We start from the raw sequence: 15,791 nt of genomic DNA, 5'->3' as shown, positions 1-15,791 counted from the left end.
CTTGGCAGCTGACCTGGAGGTCGAGAGGGGAAGCTCGTTCGTCCCAGCCCTGGGGTCAGATTCAAGTCCCGCACTTATAGGCTGTGGGGTGCGTGGGGACAGCATTTATTCCTCTGCGTCCCAGCTGATTACAGCTAGCACGGGGCGGGCAGGCCCTGCATCGGTCTGAAGCGAGGATCTGAGCAGCCGGCTCCACTCCGCTCCGCGCTCAGGGCTGCCTGTTTCCTATTAACGATACTTATTACTGTGGGAAGAGCGCCAACACCCACAGGCTACGGAGCCCGGAACCCAAGGTTGAGTCACTCGGGCCAAGTCGCTTAACCACTTAGGCCCTCTGTCTCTTCTTCATCTGTCACCAAAGACAAACTGCACCTCCAGGTCCTGGGAACGAGGGGAGACTGCATGCTGGGCACAGAGGGGGCTCACAGGGCTGGGCGGCCAGCCTCTCTCCTGTGTGGCCGAGGGGCAGAGGTGGCTGCCAGGGGCCGGGCTCACAGCCGGTCCTGCCTGGCCCCTCCCGAGGGCCGCAACCCCGGAGCCCTTTTCTCAGCCGTGGCTGTGAGACGGGCGTGTGCCTGGCACCAGGCGGCGCCGACGGGCACAGAGGGCAGGGCCCACTGGGCTGGCTGTGGAAGAAGGCGCCAGTGTCTGCCCAGTCACCTCCCCACACTAGCTCACTGTGCACCTACTGCGCGCGAGCTCACTAACGGCTGCTGGACAGGGGCCCTGGGGAGCTCCCAGGGCTGGGCATAAAGTCGCACTCGTTGCCATGGGTCCCCGGAGGCTCTGCCAGCCACCTCCCCCAGCAGCAGGGAAGCACCCAGCCTGCGGCCACGCAGCCGCCGCTCCGGACTGTGAGGTGCTGGAGCTCCATGCAGCCTGGCTGTCTCCACCCCCTAGTCTCTGCTCCGGCTTCACTGCGGGGCCAGTGTGGCCCAATCCCAGGTGGCCCCAGGTTTGGACAAGGAGACCAGAGCTCAGAGAGGGCGTGTGACCAGCCCCAGGATGCACAGCATCTCTGGCCGACGTCACTGCTGTGCAGGTGCAGGTCGTGGGCAGCCTCGCTGTGAGGCTCAGCTTGTGTCCCGGCGGCTTCCCCGGAGATGGCGAGAGAAGCAAGCTCCCCATCAGTGGAGGGGTTCGAGCAGCCACAAGGGGCGTCCCCTGTGGACAGAGAGGTGCGCCTAGGTGACCCCGAGGGAGCGCAGGGTGGGGCATCACAGCTCCCCTTGGGCTCCAGCTGGCACCGTCTGGGACCGCAGTGGCGTCTGGGGACAGCTCGATAGCGGCCGGCTGTGCGCCTCCCGGCCCGGCCTGGGCAGGGGCTGTGGGTCTCAGGCTGTGCAGCCCGGACCTGTCTACCGGCAGCTGGGCGGGGGGCCCGTGCAAGTCCAGGCCTTGCTGCTCAGACGGCGGCCCCCACAGAAGGCACCCTGCCTGTGCCACAGGCCTGCGCTCTGGGCGCCTCGGTTTGCTCCTCTGTAAGAGGGGGTGGCAGTCCCTGCCAGGCTGTTCGGACGTCGAGCGCCTGGCATTTGCCCCTTGGGTGAGTACACTCACCGGTCGCTGTGCAAACAGGAATGAAAACGCCGGCGTGTTTTGACCCAGGCGGAGGCAGGAACACGAACGTGCCTCTTTATAAGCCCACCCCGAAGGCAGGTGAGACTGAACGTTAGGTCGCATCAGGTGGGGAGGGAAGAGAATCTCAGGTGTAATGACGCTCTTGCAGGAGCTGCCTGTTGCTCAAATGAGACATCAGCCGGGGCCCGGCCTGACCCGGTGAGCCTTTCCGGAGGGCCGGAACTCCTAGCAGGCAGAGCGGAGAAGCAGCGGGACTCCCCCCACGGCCCTGAGAAGGCCCTGAGAAGGCCCTGAGAAGCCCACCGCGGCGGGAGAACTGCCTACCGGGCCGGGGGCGTGGCCAGAGGTCCGGCAGGGCGGCTGGCTGCTGTCAGCGCCGCGGGGGCCTCGGTTCTGCAACGCGAGGAACTGAGTCTGCCAGCAACTAGCGGGCCCGGCTCTCAGGGGACATTGCAGCCCAGATAGGCCCTGGCCACAGCCTGCCAGGACTCCGAGCAGAGAGTGGGGCGCAGACGCCTGACCCACAAAACTGCAGTTAATGAACGGGCATTGCTCTCAGCTGTTATGTTTGTGGCCCTTCGTTACAAAGCCCAGATAACACACACCTGGGCTTAGGCCTGGCGTCCCTGCAGCCCAGAGCCGTCCCCGGAGGGACCGGCATTCAGCAGCACACCTGGCGGCGCCCCCCACAGGCCTCCGTGCCCCCCACCCACCGACCCCACACCAAGTGCACAGCCTTGAGGTTTAGCTTCTGCACCGGGAGCGGAGGCGGGAAGGCGGGAAGGCGGGAAGGCGGGGGTCGGGCCGCAGGCTCCCGGCCACCCTCCCGCTCTGAGTGAGGCCTCCATGGAGCCCACAGCATTCTTGCCTCAGCAGGCGGGGTCCTGGGGCCTGAGGGTCTCTGGGCTTTCTCCCGGGGGGCACCATTCTCAGCTGCGAGCGTGGCCCTTGTCCACCCAGCCAGAACCAGAAACAATTTCACAACCCCGGCCTCTGGGTTGGGCTTGCAGGCGTTCCGGGGAGAGGGAATGCGGGGCCAGGGGTGTCTCCGGGAAACAGGGGTGTCCCTCCCAGAACAAACAGGGTGGGCTCGTCTACAGGCTGAGTGAACCTCTCTGGGGACCTATCAATTTGGGGGGCTGTGAGGCTGGGGGAGGGCCTAGCTGTGTTTCCAGAGAAATCAGGGGCGGGAGGCCTGCTGCCTCAGGCTCAAGACCAGGCCCTGCCTGGGGTGGGGGGCAACCAAGGGGGCAGTTTCCTCCCAGGACAGGGGTGCTGCTCTCTGCGCGCCTTCCTCCCCACTGGCCCCATCCCGCCCTCGCTGGCCCTGCCCGGGTTTCCAGGAGGCTGCCGGCTGGCAGGGAGGGCCCGAGAAGCAGGGTCACGACCCCGCACACTGCCGGAGTCCCAGCCACTTCAAGCAGACACGCCCGTTCCCGGCACAGGCGGGGTCCCGAGCCGAGTGTGGGGTTGGCCGGGCTCTGACCGAGTCCCAACCGCCCGCTTTTCAGGACACACCCCAGGGGCCCCGCCTGGGACAGGGAAGGTGGGGGGCAAGAGAGGGGGCCCTCCCCTCCTCACCGCTGCCTGCCCCGTGGTGCGGCCCTCGGGCCGGGGCCCCCGGCGCTGGGAGCTTCTGCAGGCCCGTCGCGCCTCGTCTGAGTCTCCAGCCGGCACCTGGGCAGGGCAAGAGTAGCCCCCGGAGCCCTGTGAGCGGCCGGACGCCCACGGGACAAGCGCTCCACAGCCTTTCGTCCCCACCTGCGTGGGACGAATGCTCGGCAGCGAGCACAGCCCGCCCGCACCCGGTCAGGGCTGCCCACCCCACTCAACAGCAGACCTGGGGCGCCGTCCGCAGAGTCCCAGGCCGAGGCCGGGGGCTTCCACCGCTTCCGGCCCGCGGCACGTTGGAGGTCAGGTCCCAGGAGACGCAGCTCACAGAGGAAAAAGAAACAGACTCAGAGGAGTGTTAAAGAAACAAGTGGGCGTTATTCACCGATGAAACAGCTGTTTACATGGAAAATTCCGAGAGAGGCTTGGGCTTGCCGCACACAGACGCGGCCCAGCTTGCTGGGGAGGGCGAACAGAAGTTGATCCGTCGACGAGGGGCTGGGGAGGGCAGCTTTAAAACTTGCACAACTGAGACTATCACGAAAAAATATGCGCTATCCCATAATAAATCTAACCAAATATTTACTGTGCTTGTGGGTCGGAAAACTCACTGCGGTAAATAAAGATGTCAGCTCTCTTCAAGCTGACGTACGGCTTCCTGGCAATTCCCAAAAAACATCCCACAGGGTTTATGTAAAACTTCACAAATGGATTCTAGAATTTATGTGGCAGAACGTGAGGTCGGGAACAGCCGCCGCGCTCCTGGGGGAGAGTGTAGTAGGGAATAAACACTTCATAGGACGCTGGCTTACCAGGCAACAGAACTAGAATACGCACTGACATGCTGATAAAAGAACTCACACGCTGGCAGCTTCTTTGTAAGTGTTTGGCAGGGGCCTGCAGTCCCAGTTCCTGCTAGAAACGGCCGGGACCGGGACTGTGGGCAACACAGTGCCCCCGGCGGCAGGAATGTGGCTGGCGCCGACGCTGCCCCATTCAATGCCAGGACCAGCGAGCACCCTGCCTGCTGGCCCACCGCCCCTCCCCCGGTCTCTTTGTTCTGCTTTCCCTCCCCCTCCTTATAAAAACCCCTGCCTGCCCTGAGAGGGGAAGGTAGGCTTTGATATGAGAGTCCCTCACCTTCCAGGTGGCCGGCACCTGAAGAAACCACTTTACTTTACATCGACACCTGTGTCTCGAGTATTGGCTTTCGAAGTGGCGGGCAGCCGGACCCGTGTTCGCTTGCAAGAGGAAGCCTTGGAGCGGGCCTTTGCCCTCTCAGATCCGACGGTTTAATATAAAATTATTTCATGAATACAGCATAGTACTGGGACAGGGACAAGTGGCTCCCTAGGAAACAACAGGCAGCCTCGACCTGAATCAGCCACTGTGTGGAGCCCTGATGGAGCGCGAGGGCCCCTTAGCCGCCCATGGGGGGCGCTCGGTGGCTCCCTAGGAAGTAGAGTCCCTGCCTTGCAACCTCCTCACACTGCCGTTGCTGTCGGGTGAAAAACACGGCATGGAAAGCAGAAGCAATGTGAATTTCTAACAAAAAAAGAAAGCGAGGGTATTTCAGGAGCCGGGGAGGGGAGGGATGTCTCCAAGGACCCAAACACCGCAGAGGGAAGGGTTGAGGGAGCTGGTGTGTTGCGATTACCGGCGAGCGCCTGGCTGGCGGGGCTCCGTGGACGGAGCGCCGGCCTGAGAACCAAGGCGTTGCCAGTCCCATTTCCCAGTCAGGGCCCAGACCTGGGTTGCAGGCCAGGTCCCCAGTAGGAGGCGCTCGAGAGGCAACCGCACACTGGTGTTTCTCTCCCTCTTTCTCCTTCCCTTCCCCTCTCTAAAAATAAATAAAATCTTTTTAAAAAATTACAAGCAAGACTAGGCATGAGCTGGGAAACGTATCAAGTATCACAACATGTGCATCCAGAGCAGCGGCAACCCCGTGTGCGACGACAACCAGCAAGCAGGCGGGCGCCAGGGGCTGGGAGACAGGACGGGGCCTCTGCCTCCCTGGGACACCTGGGCAGGTGTAACCTGGGAGGTCAGGGAAGGGCTTTGAACCCACGTGAAGGAAGGTTTGGAGAATTTCTCACTGAACAGAACCCTCTTTTCTCAGAAGGCCCTTACGCTCCCCTTTCTTGGGCCGGGTTTGCTTGTTGGTTTGCTTGTTTGTTTGTTACCGTGAGTTACTGTCGTGTACAATTTCTGCTGAGGACGGACCGAGTGGCGAGCTGGAGGACTCCCTGCTGCGGAGGACCCGGGTGGGACATGTTTTCGAATTCCTGCCCCGGACCACCGCACGCGTGCTGGCTGGGCGGCCGGGCCGTGGCGTGTCCGGGACGCAGCGTGGCGGAGGCCCAGAGAGGGCGCGTGGGCTGGGAAGGGCAGAGCCCAGACCTCGCCTGCGGCTGCCGGCCGCCCCCAGCCGGCACCCAGGTGGCCTGTCGTCCCTGGCCACACCGGGGTGGTCAGGGCAGCGGGGGCAGCAGGGGCAGCCGGCTGGAGCTGGAGCCTGGACATGGCCCCATAGGGGCTGGTACCTGTCCCTGACGCCTCCTTGTCACCTGCGTGTGTTTTGACGCTTTATCTCGTCAATGGTTTATTTATGGGGCTCTTGCCTGCGGCCCTTGGCCCGCAGCTGCGGAGCAGGACCTCAGCCTTTCCGAGTCAGAAAACCAGTGGCCGGCACCCCGGCCTGCGGCCGGGCTGAGAACGTAGCAGGAACTCGCGGGGGCTGCCTGGGGGGCCTGGGGACAGGCAGAGGGTCCCCTGGGGGTGGGAACGGTCCCGGGCGTCGGCCTCACTGATGCTCTATGGCCCTGTGCCGGGCACCACCGCCTGTTCCAAACGCCCGGAGTGGCTCCGGTTTTCCAGGCAGGATGGTTTTTACTTCTTATTTGGAAACAATGACTGATTTAGAAGAAGTTGCAAAGACAGCACAGGGAGGCCCCGCGCACGCGTCGCTCAGCTTCCCCAGGGCCGCTTCCTCTGTAGCAGGGCCCGGCGTGGGGGCGGTCCCGGGCCGTTTCATCCTGGGTGCAGGTTCGCGCCACCCCCGCTGCCGTCAAGATGCCAGCTGCTCCCCGACCCCCGCCCTCCGGGTCACAGCCCCCGCCCTGTCCCTCACCCCGCGCACCCCTGAGTCTTCTCACGTCTGCTCTGCTCCGCCCACCGCGGCTACGCACGTGGCATCATGCAGGCTGTGAACTTTTTAAAATCAACATAACGTCTCTGAGCTCCCGGGGTGGCCGCACGCGGCGCAGTCTCTCCCTTTGGGTGCCGCCCGCGGCCCCTGTGCCACGGTTGGCCGAGCCGCTCCCCTGGCGCCCGGCTCCGGGCCGGCAGGAAGCGGCCGCGAGCGTTTGCACGGGTGTCCGTGAGGACAGGGTCTTCGTTCCTGTGGGATGAAAGCGCAGGGGCGTCACGCGGGTGGCGAGGTTGTTTCGGGGGGCGTGGGGCTGCCAGGCCGGCGTTCATGGCGCTGCCCCGTTTCACACGTCCCGGCAGGACTTCGGCCAGTGCGCGCTACTGTCCTTGGTTGACACATCAAACAACTTTTATTCCTTACGTGCATATTTCTACATCGTCCAAAGTGTAGGAAGGACACATGTATTCTTAATATATATATATACTGCATAATCAGAAAAAGAGTTCTGCAAAAACAACTTGATAAAGTGAGAAAACGCTCACGGCATCGTGTTCTGAACATGAAGATACTGCAAGGCCTGTCAGTCCGATCTTAACCACATAAAACATGGCCCCCCCGCACACGCGCCCCCGAGACACAGACCAGGGAGAGGACAGCAGCCCAGGCGTCAGCGAGGGCCACGCGGGCCGCGGGGACCAAGGCCAGGACTCAATTCCTGTGGCTGCTGAAACAAATTGCTACAAACTCGGTGACTAAAGCAACGGAAATGTATTCCCTCAGCGTCTCGGAGGCCAGAAGTCTGAGCTCAAGGTGTCCTTAGCGCCACTCCCTCCGGAGGTCCCAGGGGAGGCTCCTTCCCGCCTCTCCTGGCTGCTGGTGGCTCCAGCCGTTGCCGGGCGGTGGCCCGTCCTCTGCCTTCATCTTCCTGAGGCCTCCTCCTCCTCCTCCCCTGCGTGTCTCACGCAGACACTCATCCCTGGGGTCAGGGGCCCGTCTCCCCGATAATCCAGATGCTCTCGTGTTGAGGTCCTTGAATAAGGCCACACACACAGGGTTCTGCCGGCTCGGACGTGGACACGCCTTTTTCAGGGCCACCGTTTAACCTACTCTGGGGGTGACTGTTAGCCCAGCGTTTCTGCACACTCTTTGCTACTTTCTAAATTATCCACAAGGGTGTTTTATTATTAGACGCAATTGGTAATGATAATCATGCTAATGATGAACAAGTATAAAAAATAAGTTATTTTCCCCAACTTGAGACAGAAACAGAAAGGGAGCGCTAGCCGACACGGAGCGGGACAGCCGGGCCCCCCGAGTGTGTGGAAGCCCCCGTCCCCTCCCTCCCTCCCCGGGCAGGGCTGCCCGCTGCCTGAGGGGCTGCGTCAGCCCGTCGGGCTGACATCGTTACGCAGGCAATTCCCGAGCTCGCTGGGGGTCCTGTGGCTCAGACGGGCTGGGGACGGGGCAGGTGACGCGGGACCTCGGGAAGCAGCAGACAGAGCTGCGGCTGCTGCTCGCTGAGCCCTGTGGGGGCCGCGCTGGGCGGGCTGCCTCTGCCACGCGTGGCCCCGCGGGGCGAATGCCGCATCGTCACCCCACTTCACAGGCGAGGCCACGGCACCCCGCATGGCTGGGTCTGTCCCCCAGGACTCACAGCAGGGGGTGGCAGAGCTGTGACCAGGATGGGCCACGTGGCCCAGGGACACTTTCAGCGCAGACTTTGGCCAAGCAGAGACCGGAAATCACATTCCTTTGGCTGCCCCAGGTGCATGCAGTGGTGCTCAATAAACGCTCCTGGCGCTCGTCTCCTCGTGGGCAGGACTTGCATCTAATTCGTTCCCCTGTCACCAGCGTCCTGCTCCTCGGGCCGGTGCCTGCAGAGGCGGGGAGGGGGGTGTGCCCGCAAGGCAGGGTGGGGCGGCCGCGGGCTGAGCCAGCCCGTGCCCCCGGCCACCTGGGCCCGGGTCCTGCCGCAGCCTGGGCCTCCGTCCCCGCCTGCACAGAGAGGCGGCCGCTCTCCCCGTCACCGCCTGGCTCTGCTCCTCGGGCGATACCAGAGGAGCCAGCCGTCTCCCCCGGAACCCGGCCCCTGGGAGCAGGAGTCCGCGCCGAGCCCTCAGGATCCCAGGCCCCTGCCTGGCGGCCGCCGGAGACCACAGGACCCCCGCCCGCTCCTCTTCCTTCCCGAAAGAATCCCAGGACTGCAGGTCTGGGAAGAGCTTTCATCCTGGCCTGGGAACGGGCCTTGGGGACCAGGACATCCGCTGGGTGAGACAGTGACTGCAGTTGGACACGGACACACAGCCCCCACATGCGCGCAGGCCCCCACCGCCCGCAATGCACATGCGTGTGCATGCGCACACAATTATGCGCACATGCACATGCACACGCATGAAAACGTACATGCCCATGACTCTAAAATAACTATGGAAAGTTATACCGTCCAAATCTGTTAATAAATAGAGAGGCGATCGATGCAGGAAAACGTCCCCTGCGTGGGGGTGGGACGAGGCGTCCTGAAACTGACCTTGGTTTTGTTCAAGCAGCCACATGCCTTTCCCTGCGGCCACCGAACCACACCGTTTGTGTTTGAGTGACCGTCCCTGCGGCCTGAGCTGCGGCGAGCAGGGCTGCAGCGCCGGAGACAGGCCTCCGAGGGCTGGCCGTGTTCATGGAAACCTTGGCTCATGACGTCACCCTTCTAGTGGATTCTGTGGAAGACGCCTCCCCCACGGCGTGGCTGTGCACGCTGCTCTCGGAAACGCAGCGCTGGGCTCCCGGCAAGGCCGCGGCGCTCCTGGTCCCTGGGGGTGTAACCGCCCAGGACGCCCTGCGTGCCCAGGGGCAGGGACCCGAGGGAGGGCCCAGGGGGCGGGCGTGGGTCCGAGACGCTGGTATCAGGCCGTTGGCTGCAACGCGGAGGGACCGTGCGGGCCTTCTGCTGAGTGAACCGAGTTAGAGAAAGGCAAGTGGGGTACGACGTCACGTCTGTGTGGGACCTAAGAAACCTGGACTCGTAGGAACAGATAGTAGAGTGCCGGTTGTTGGGGCGGGGGGATGGGCAGGTGTCGGTCCGAGGGCACAGACGCCCAGTTAGAAGAGGAGCAGGTTCCGGGGGCGTCACGTCGCAGCGACGCCGCTGGACTATATGCGGAAAGGTTGCTGAGGAGCAAGTTCTAATGGTTGCCGCCCCCAAAAAGACACAGTGACTATGTGACGAGATGGAGGCGCCGCTCCGGTGGTGACTGTGTTAGAGCATAGGCCCGTGTCAGGCCAGCACCTCCTACCCCGCACGGTGACAGAGGGCACCGGCCCGCGGCGCCGCAGCAGCGCTGGGGAGAAGCAGGGAAGGACGCGCTGGTCGCGGCCACTGCTTAAATCCCCATCCCCACCGCCTTCCCCGCCCCCAGCTTCCTGTCGCTCTCAGGGCGGCCCAGCTCATATCCCCGGGGGTCTGGGCCTTCGGGGGCCTTGTCTGTTTTGTTTTTTTTTTTTTAAGTTGCTATAAGTTTTCATTAACTTTTTATCACAGGGACCCCCACCCGTGCCCCCTCTGCCCTCGTCCTGGGCATCGCCCCAATGCCCCTGGGGAGCCGGGAGCGCAGCCCGGCCGGCAGAGGGACCCCCTCTGTCCATTTGTTCCGTGGGGTGAACAGCCCCACGGCCCGGCGACAGGTCCGTCCTCCGCGTGATGGGGCCGCTTCCTCGTGCCCACCTGGGAGCGCGCCTGCCTCGGGGGCGGCCCTGCGGCCCAGAGCCCGCAGCGGCCGGGCCCGGTCCGCCTGCCCATCCGCACACCCGCGCCTCCGGCCACTGCCCGCCTCAGTGACACTGAGTGGACACAGACCCATACGCCAGGCTTTGTCGTGGGGCCGCTCGTGCGCTACGAGATGGGGTGCCACGCTACCCCTGAGCCCCGAGACATTCTGGAGGCTTCCAGGACCATTGGGAACAGGCACGGTGTCCTGGGAGGAGGGGCTGCGTGAGCCGCGGAGGAGCATCAGCAAAACGCAGGTTTAGTTTCTGACCAGGGGCCGGGGTTCAGTCCGGCCATGGTGGCCCAGGAAGGTGCGGGTGGCACGTGCCACGCAGGGTGCTCGGGGGAAAGCCCAGGGCCAGTGTGAGTGCAGGGGGCCGGGCCTGCCGCGGCGGGTGGGGGGCGGGGAAAGGTGAGGGAGAGTCTTCGATGGAGGACTCCCCCTTGAGAGCTGGTGCGAAGGAGGTGGGGACAGGAATGGCGCTGGGGGCCGCCGGTGAGGCGGGGAGGTAGAGGCTGGGGCCGGGGAGCCCCGGGAAAGTACACGAGAGGCCTGGGCTGCACCCTGGGAGGCCGAGGAGCCTGGAAGGGGCGCGGGAGGGGGCATGCCTCGGGGGTGAGGTCACCGGGGCGGCTGAGGCCAGAGCAGGGGAAGCGCTGTGTCAGCACAAAGCTGCCTCGGAGGCTGGGGTGACAGGGGCCTCTCTGGCGCAGGGAAGCACAGGGCCGCGCAGCCCCAGCTCCCTGCCTGTCGTGCAGGAAAATCACGGGGGCCCTGGCCGGGCGCTGGGCGGGAGTGAGTGCCCTGCTCACTCATCCACTCGCCCGCCCGTCATTCCCGGTGTCGCGCTGGGCGGGCTTTGGTCCTGCGCCTCGCCCGGAAGCACTGAAGGTCAGAGGGCACGGGGTCAGCAGCTCACAGAGCCACAGGAGGGCCGAGCGGAAGTGGGGCACCGCTTGGCGGCCAGCAAGCCGGGTCCTGAAAGGGCGGCGCTGGCCGCCGTGTGGGGGAGGGTGCGGCCCAAGCTGCGAGGGGACGGCGGCCCCACCGGGCTGTGTCCCCAGTGCTGCCCAGCGGCAGGCTCGGCCCTCCCGCGGCACTTTTTACCATCCGGCCAGCCGGTCCCCCGGCTGCAGCCAAGACAGAGCACACCAGGGGGCAGCAGCCACGTGCGCCCATTTTACGGAGGAGGAAACTGAGGGCCAGCGTGGCGGAAGAGCTCCGACACAGGTGCCGGCAGGCGTGGGGCCGGCCTCGGGCCTCCGAAGCACCGGGCAGCGGCTGCACCCGGGCCTCCCTCAGGGACCCTCGGCCCCACCCAGACACTCCCCCGACGGGTGCCACCCAGAGCGGGCCCTGCGGCCTCCCCAGTTCCAGATGGTTAGCGGGCCCAGGCTCTGGGCTCCAGGGCCCGTGCGGCGCCCAGGGAGGGGCTCCCCGGGCAGAGGGCAACGCGCAGGCTCTGGGGTGAGACAGAACCATGTTCGAATCCCAGCCGCGTGGGCCCGGGTGAGTCTGCCCCTTCTCCTAGTCTCAGGTCCTCACCTGTAAAGTGGGGACCTTGTGGTGCGGGCCTAAGGGAGACAGCGCCCAGCACGCAGTAGGCGCTCGATAGACGGTAGGGTGTGAACCCCGCCACTTCCAGCCGACTTCTCCTGGTGAACCTGTGTCTACTCTCGGGGTCTGGCTGGGCACGGCCTCTGCACACCCGTCCACACTGCAGGTGACCACAGGGAGCCCAAGTCAGGCTGACCTCAGCATCAGAGGGGATTTGCTGGCTCAGTCGACAGAGAGCTGAGAAGTGCGGCTTCAGGAACAGCATGATCCAGGCGCAGGACCAGCCTGCTTTCTCCCCTTCTTCAGCTCCGCTCCTGGGTCCGCAGGGGGCTGCCCCACACAGCTTTCCTGGCTCCCTCACCCAGGGAGAGAGCCTGTCTGGGCAGGAGGAGGAGACACGGCTCCAGCAAAGGTGTCCTTGTGTAGAATTGGCTCTTGTTGGTTAAAGGACGCACCCCCTAAACCAATCACAGAGGAAGGGGGACGGGATAGACTGATGGGCTCGGCCAATCAGGGTTTACCCTTGACTGGCTCTGGGTTCAGTGCCACCTGAGTTTTATGAGCAAGGACAGGAAACCAGGCCCTGGGTGCTGGGGAGGGTGGGGAGCAGTTCGGGAAAGGCGCCGGGGCCTGCCTCCCGAGTTGACCCCGCCGCGGGGTGGGCCCTGGGGGCCTGCCCAGGGGGTCTGCCCTGGGGCCCGGCCGAGGGGGAAACGTGGGTGAGGGCCCCAACAGACGGTGATGTTCGAGGAACGGAGGGGGAAGGCGTCCCCGGCGGGGGTGAGGGCGCAGGTGCGCGAGCGTCCGGGAGACACTCGGTGGGCCCCTGGGGGGCTCCTTCCGGCCGAAACGTCTCATCTGTGAGACGATGACCGTGTGACGCCAGCCTCCGCTAGTCCCACCCCACGCCGCCCCTCAAACCAGGGCCGCTGTGGGACCTCGGGCAAGCCACGTCACCGCTCTGAGCCTCGGCGTTCTTCCCTGTGACGTGGGGACGACCAGAGCCCCTCCGCGGGCACGTGGCGGGGATGACACCGCGCCTGGGCTCAGAGACGGGCGGAGCCCAGGGGCGGCTGGGGTGGGGCCTGGGGGGCCCCCGAAACCACTCGCAGCCTCACGGCTCTGAGGGGGTCCCCAGACGGCCACGGCCGCCCCTCGCCCTCGGTTCCACAGGGCCTCCTCCCCGGCTCGCCTTCAGTCCAGCAGGCCCTGGACCCTTGGACACAGCTCAGGGGTGCGCCCTGCAGACCCCGCCCGTGGCACGGCCTGGGGTGGTCTGAGCGACTGAGCTGGGGCATCAACACCCCAGCCCCAGAGAGGACACAGAGGCCCTCAGAGGGGGACAGACGGCGGCTCCTCGGGTCGACAGAGGCCGGGCGGCTCCCAGGACAGCACGCAGCCAGCAGGCAGGGCAGGCCGCCCGGCCAGACGGGCTGGACGGGGAGGGACCAGCCCCTCTGAGCGGAGAGGCCGCTCTGGTCCGGGAGAGGGCTCACGCCCAGCTCAGGTCGGGGGGGGGAGGTGATTTCCAAGAAGGGCTTGGGCTGCAGGGTCACCCAAAGCTAAGGGTTGTTGTCTTAAGAGAAAGAGGACCAGCCCCTGCTCTGCCGCCCAGGCGGCCCCGACTGCGCCTCTCCAATCAGCCAGGGCCCCTCATGCCATTGCGCACACGTCCTGTCTTCTCAGCTCCCCGCCTCTGCGCTCAGCGCCCTTCCCTGCCTCACGGTCTCCAGGTGTTCCGGGGTTGGCAGCACTCGGTTCCTTTCGGCTGCAGGACAGAGGTCCCGTTTCCTTGTGGGCTGGGGACCACCCAGCTCCTACAAGTCGCCCCCAGGTCCTTGTCTCGTGGCCCCTCCGCGGGCCCCTCACATGTCCACCCTCTCTATACTTCAAGCCTCCAGCTTCACGAAGGGCCCAGTCCTGTGCCGTGACCCCGGGCACGTGACCCCATCTCTCGGTGCCTGGGCAGCCACACCCGTCAAATGGGGCACCCACGTCCCGGGGTTCGCCATGGCAGGGATGAAAGCTGGCGTGGCCGGCCCCCCTCCCCGCTCCTGCAGGCCGGGCCCTGGGCCGGGCGGGGGTGAGGAGGGGGGCCGTCGGTGAACGGGTGCCAAGCAGAGGGCTGCAGACGGAGCGTGTCCTACGTCACCGCCCCTCCCCGCCCCAGCCCTGCGCAGGGCCCACCCTCTGAGTCACCCACTCCAGTCAGAGGGCTCGTCTTATCGCAGACCGGGGTGTGGCTGGGGATGGTCTTCCAGGTCCCCAAGGTGAGGTAAGCTCTGAGCTCATCCGGCAGGACGCCCCGCCTGGACAAGCGGCGGGTCAAAGCGTGGAGCCTGCCAGAGTTTGGAGAGCGGGGCCTGGGAACCCGGTGCAGCCCGGCTGCCAGCTCCCGGCAGAAGCAGGGTGTCCCTAGCGGGGGGGGTCGGGGGGGGCGGTGAAGACCCTGGCCCCGCCCAGGTTCCCGGCGGGATGGGCCTGGCTCCATTCCCATCACCACAGGTAACACGACCGCCTGCCCGTGAGCGCCAGCCCTGGGATGGCGCGGCACCGCCTCTCCGCAGGCGTCCGGCTGGGCGCCAGGTGTGGCCCCGACGAGCTCGTGTCACGCCGGCGGGAGCCTGGTCCTTCTCGGCAGCCGGGCCCCCGTTCTGCCGCTGCAGGGCCCTGAGCCTGCGGGAAGCAGCTCCTGGGTCCAGGAACGTGGGGCATTCCCCACGGGTACTTCCCAGGAGCTCAAACAGGCGGCCTCTGCAAGGAACACCCCTGGCTTGGGCCAACACCAACCCCCACCGCGACGCTGGTTCGTGGGAAATGCCAGGGCCCACAGGGTCCTTCGGCACCAGGCCAGGGTCGGGGGGCAATGCTTTGGTCCCCTGGGCTACGTCGTGTCGGAAGGTCCCACCGTGCAGCGCGTGGGGCTCTGATGCCTTCCGTCCCCACAGCCCTCACCGCTCCGCCGGGACCTCCTCGCCCTGCGGCGTGGTGTGGGCAGGCCTGAGCCCGTCCCATGCAGGAGGTTCACGGAGCTCTCTGCCCGTGGTAACGTGTGTTGGCGGAGGGATGCGGGGAACTGGCGTGGGGAAGGCGTTCTCGTGAGAGAGTGAGGGAGGCCACCTCTCACCAACCTTATCATCGCGGGCCCCTGCTCCTGAATTGGCTTCTAGGTCATTCCGCCAAACTTGGATGCTTCTGTCGAAGCAGGTGCTCCGCGCCTCCCCCGGGAACAGCCGATGGACTCGCCGAGCTTCCTGCAGGATCCACCGTCCTCTTCCCAAGGTTCCCTCCCGAGAGCGCGCAGCAGGCTGCTCCGAGGCGATTGGCTTGTTTTCGTCGCACAGGCATCCAGTTTCCCTTTTTGCCCTGGCTGCCAGGAGCCTCGGAGCGCCATTTACGGGCACACACTCAAAGGCAGCATCCTGTGACAAGGACGTGTGTGTTAACCTCACTCTGGCTCCTCATTCTGTCCCCGCCACGTCGTTCGGCCCTCCTCTAGCTCTCACCTCCGCCGTTTATCTTGTTCTGGTCCGTGAGAGCCTTAAATAATTGGGTGGTGACAAGGGGAGTGAATGTAAACAAGCAAATGATAGATGTATGTGAACAAAACAAGCCTCCCAGCACTGGTTGGAGAAGGGGCTGATAACACAGGAGAGAGGACCGGGCACGGTGCCCGGACGCACGAGCCGCCCCCTCGCTCCCCGCAGGCCCTGACCGGAGCGGGGGCCTCTGTCCTCCGGAAAGCATCACCTGGGCACACGTGTCACCTGGGTGCATGCTGGGCTCCAAGCCTCGCTCATTCACCAGAGGCGCAGATCCCAGGTAGCAGGAGGGGGAGCCCCAGCCCGTGTCCTGGAAGGGAGGGAGCAGCAGGGGGCGCTGCTTCCCCGGATCCCTCGGCTGCCCTGGTTCTGGAACCTGATTCCTTTCCTGAAGGAATCACGCAGAGCACTCCGGGCCGGGGGCCAGCCCACTGCGCCTCTTCAAGCCCGGCAGCCGGGCCTGAAGACCGGGAAGAACAAAGGGGACTTGAGGGGACTGCTCCAGGCTCCACGTGCAGAAGGGAAGCTGCTCGGTGTGCTTTCACTCAGCCTCAGTTTCCCCTCTGTACAAAGACTAAATATCCCCTTTGC

The sequence above is a fragment of the Pteronotus mesoamericanus genome, unplaced genomic scaffold (assembly GCF_021234165.1).
Source record: "Pteronotus mesoamericanus isolate MK-2021 breed Mesoamerican mustached bat unplaced genomic scaffold, CSHL_Meso_final contig_68, whole genome shotgun sequence".
NCBI lineage: Eukaryota > Metazoa > Chordata > Mammalia > Chiroptera > Mormoopidae > Pteronotus > Pteronotus mesoamericanus.
The sequence above is the reverse complement of the archived record's forward strand: the minus strand, read 5'-3'. Positions refer to the sequence as shown.